Here is a 4,895-nt window from a genome sequence, read left to right as displayed (position 1 = left end):
GATTCACACAATTATTTTGATTTTTTTTGCAAGAGTCTCTCTTATAAATAGGAGGTGAAAACTTTGAGAAACCCATTGAAGGACATGCTGATGCATCCTGTAAAGAAGAAATAACAGGCAGAGCTGGGGCTCAGTGGTTGTAGTATTAAGACCAAGTCTTCCTTTTTGGGGTTTTACTCTTAGACCTGTGGACCAGTTTCCTATAAGTCTCCAGTATAGGATCAGATATACCAACTTAAAACTATGCTGCTTTCTGTGTGATTGCCGTTTCTTAAGTCTAGATAAAGTGGTTTTGAATTGAGTAGCTCTTTGGCCACTTACTACCTCTTTGGCTATCATCAAGGGTCCAATTACTTGTAGACAACTAAGATACATGTGTGTGCTCAGCTGCTCAGTCGTGTCCAACCATTTTGCGACGCTATTAACAGTAGCCCTCCAGGCTCCTCTGTCCATGGGATTTTCCAGGCAAGAATACTGGAGTGGGTTGCCATTTCCTTCTCCAAGGGATCTTCCCAACCCAGGGATCGAACTTGTGTCCTCTGTGTCTTCCTGCATTGGCAGGCAGATTCTTTACCACTGAGTCACCTAGGAAGCCTGAACATCTAACGTATTTTGTTGTAATTTCTCCATGTTGAGAACGATGCAAACCAGAGAAATACTATGCCAGACTAAAATAGTTGCTTTATAAGAGCCCTAGGTTCACTTAACACTCAACAGCTTGACTAACTGTGAAGCAGCATTGAAAAATGACACCCATAATCAAGCCCTCTTTGGTTAGTTGAATATATGTCCCTCTGAATTGTGAAATTGAAGAGTGACTTTTAATTTAGTAGAAGAAAAGACAAATGGAATCTTAAAAGCCTAGGGGAGTGAGCTGGGCTCACTTTGTAATAACACAGAGCCCCACTCTTAGAAGGGCCCATCACTTGGTTTAGGTTGGCCCATCACTTGTTCTGCTGTTGCTCTCTTGAAATTCTTAATTTTTGAACAAGGGAGCCCTCATTTCCATCTTGCACTGTACCTCAATTATTTAGCCAGTGCTTGGAACAAAGGAGGGAAGCAGCATAGAAAACGATGCTTATAAAACACTTGTGCGTCAGGCATGAGCCCAGCAGCATAAAAGCATAAAATTCAATTTGCCTTGGAGGGTGGGTATCATCAGTTTCATTTTACCAAAGATGAAACAGGCCAGCAGAAACTTAAGATGCTTACTCAAGGTTATGCTTCTAGTAATGGTAAATCCACTTTCCAGAGTTTTCCGTAGAGAAGAATTTAATGAGAATGTTTCTTCCAGCGAAGAAACATTTTCTGCCCATTTTTCTTGGTGCTTCCTTGGCCAGTTTGTATTCTTTTTTCCATCCCTTCCCAACTTGCCATCTGCTGGTCAACATTGTACTTTGCATTTTCTAGAATTTCATATAAAGGGAAATTCTCCAGTTACTTTTATATGGCTGTTTTCACTAAGTGCATAGATATATTTAGTGCTATTCATGTATGTGCAAAAGCATGGCATTAAATAAGAATAAGCAAGGCCCTGTTACATATTAGAGCTGCGTTGTTTATAAGCAAATGTCCTTTTATGTACTGACAATCACTGAGAAAAAGTTGTTTAAAGTGAGAAGTGAAATTGCAACTAAGTAAATTGAAATTGTTTCATATCGATTCATCATCAATAAGAGAAGTTTGAACCATCTGCCTCATTACAAAGAAAAACCCACCAGACAACTTGGGTATATTAGGAGGCATAAAAAAAAATTTACTTGAGCTAATATGTGTTACTTTGTTGTGGGATGAATTAGGGAAAGCTTTTCTTTTTTTTAATCGATAAATTCCTTCCCCCAATTTTAATTCATTGGCTCTAAGATCATTTCCAGAAATAAACATTTTAAGCATGAATCATAACTGTGTATTTAAGTGCCAAATAAGAAAAACAATTGCAAAGCAGAATAAACATTTAATTAAAGAAAATTATGTTTAATATTCACGGGGGAGCATGGGTTTTGCAGGGTGTGGGTAATGGATAAAGAAACTGGGGTCATTCACAAGCTTCTGGAGTCAAGACATTATGAATTTACAGACATTGAAAGTGACGAGCGACATGGAAGCAACCTAGATGCCCATCAGCAGATGAATGGATAAGGAAGCTGTGGTACATATACACCATGGAATTTTACTCAGCCGTCAAAAAGAATTCATTTGAACCAGTCCTAATGAGATGGATGAAACTGGAGCCCCTTATACAGAGTGAAGTAAGCCAGAAAGATAAAGAACATTACAGCATACTAACACATATATATGGAATTTAGAAAGATGGTAACGATAACCCTATATGCAAAACAGAAAAAGAGACACAGAAATACAGAACAGACTTTTGAACTCTGTGGGAGAAGGTGAGGGTGGGATGTTTCAAAAGAACAGCATGTATACTATCTATGGTGAAACAGATCACCAGCCCAGGTGGGATGCACGAGACAAGTGCTCCAGCCTGGTGCACTGGGAAGACCCAGAGGAATCGGGTGGAGAGGGAGATGGGAGGGGGGATCGGGATGGGGAATAAGTGTAAATCTATGGCTGATTCATATCAATGTATGACAAAACCCACTGAAATGTTGTGAAGCAATTAGCCTCCAACTAATAAAAAAATTAAAAAAAAAAAAAAAAAAGTGACGAGCGAGTGGACTTCCCTGGTGATCCAGTGGTTAAGAATCTGCCTGCCAGTGCAGGGGACACAGGTTCCATCCCTGGTCCAGGAAGATTCCACATGCCACGGGGCAATGAGCACAGCTACTGAACCCTCAGGCCACAACTACTCAAATCCACGTGCCTAGAGTCTGCGCTCCACAAGAGACGCCGCCGCGCAGAGAAGCTTGTCACAGCAACTAGAGAGTAGCCCCCACTCAAGTCCGGGTGCAGCAACAAAGATCCAGCACAGTCCAACAAAACAGTGACAGGCATGAAAGTCCACATCAGGGAAGCCTGGGAAAATTACCAGCGCCTGCTTCTTGCCTTCTAGCCAAACCGGCCTCGTATGAATCAGAGGAAGAACTCTAGACAACGTTCAAAGGCTTTGCCGTGAAGAATGTGAGGGCGTTTATGAGTGTCTATGTTTTATGCCAGTGGTGACTAGGTAAGTAGAGGTTAACTGTAGGGCCAGAGAAACAATTTGACTTGGCGAGAGCCAAGGGCCTTGTTTTGTAGCCTTTGACTTAGTGCAGTGGTTCTCACTACAGTGATTTTGTCCCCTAGAAAATATTTGGCAATATGTTGGAGAAAGTTTTGATGGTCACATCCAGGAAGTTCCAACTCTGCATTACTGGCATCTAGTGGGGAGAAACCCAGGATATTGTTGAATACCCTACAATACACAGGACAGCCCTTTACGATAAAGAATTATCAGCCTCAAGTGTCAGCTGGGCCAGGCTTAGGGAACTCTGGCCTCATAGTGTTTACATCATCCTGCTCCCAACTCCTTCCTCATCTTAAGATCCCCAGTTGTAAACAAATAATGTAGAACTGGTCTTTGGTTATGTGCTTTTAATTATAAATAGGGTAGTTTTAGAGAAAGGAAGATATAAGAGAGGGAGGCAAGAATTATTTACTTGATTTTCATTGTGGAGATTTACGTTCGGAGGCTAAAAAACAAATGAATGCATTGGCTAGAAAAGAGATTTAAGAAAAATATTCACACTTTTATGAAGCTTGTGGGATGCCCCCAGGGTGAAAGGCTAATGAGTCAGAAATAATTTACAGGGCTTAGTAGCTAAAACCAGAAAGCACAGAAAGGCTTCAGATGGTTGAAAGCAAACTAGAATTATGGTATGCGGTTGTATAATGTGCCTTTTGTACAGTGTTTACTAAATAACATTCATCCAAGGATCTCACACCCTTTGCATAAGTTTTTCAATTGTCATGAAAAAACTGTCTTCTGTCTGTCTCTCTCTTTTTGCACATGACATTGCACACCAAGGCTACAGTCTCAAGCTTTCTCGGTGTTACCTAAAAATATTTGCTGCATACCATGTGATTGTGGCTAAGAGAAGGTGTAAGAGGCTGGAGTTTTTCTAACAGTCAGCTTCTCTTTGCTTTGACCTTTCTTTGTGGTTGTGTAGAAATTCGATGAAAGGAAGGCCTGCATAGTCATTTTAATAATAGCATTTTAAAAGTTGCTTGTAAAAAAAAAATAAAAAAATAAAAGTTGCTTGTCACGGTGTGCTCGGTCAACGTTGCCTTGTCATTTTGGATAGAGAGAGGTAGGAACCAGTGTGATCATGTTGCAAGTCATTTGGTCCCAGTTTGTAAATAAAGTCTGCAAACTTGGTCATTGAGAAGAAGAGAACTCCCTGATTCTGTCGAGAGAGTGCAAGCGGATTGACATTGATCAGACACACTGGGTTAAATTTATAGACACCTAACTTCAATGAAACATTGTTTTAATCGCAAAAGTGATTTGTGATTTTTATGGGGAATTTGGAAAATATAGAAAGGAGGTAAGAAGAAAATCGTAGTCACCCATAATAATCCATAATCTGGTGCTCAGAGATGATCAAGCTTTAGTAGTCTTTTCATAAAGTACAACTTAAAAAGAAAGCTTTTGCTTTATTTCACAAATAAACTTCTGTATCTCTTTCTTTACTAAACCACAAAACCATTCCCTGAATACATGACATAGAAAAATCTTTGTATAGTTACTTGTTTTTGATGATACTTGAAGGAAGTGAATGTGTTTTCAATGTCATTTTGTGAAATGTTAATAATTTTGATTTAATGAATAATATTCCCCATTTCCCTGGTTTGAGTGTAATCTGCACTCTTTTTAAAGGAAAATAATATTTATATTTATAGGACTTATTTCATAGAGTTGATTCAAAGATTTCATTAAAGTACCTATTCATCCT

Source organism: Cervus elaphus, chromosome 27 (assembly GCF_910594005.1).
Source record: "Cervus elaphus chromosome 27, mCerEla1.1, whole genome shotgun sequence".
NCBI lineage: Eukaryota > Metazoa > Chordata > Mammalia > Artiodactyla > Cervidae > Cervus > Cervus elaphus.
This window is presented reverse-complemented; position numbering follows the sequence as displayed.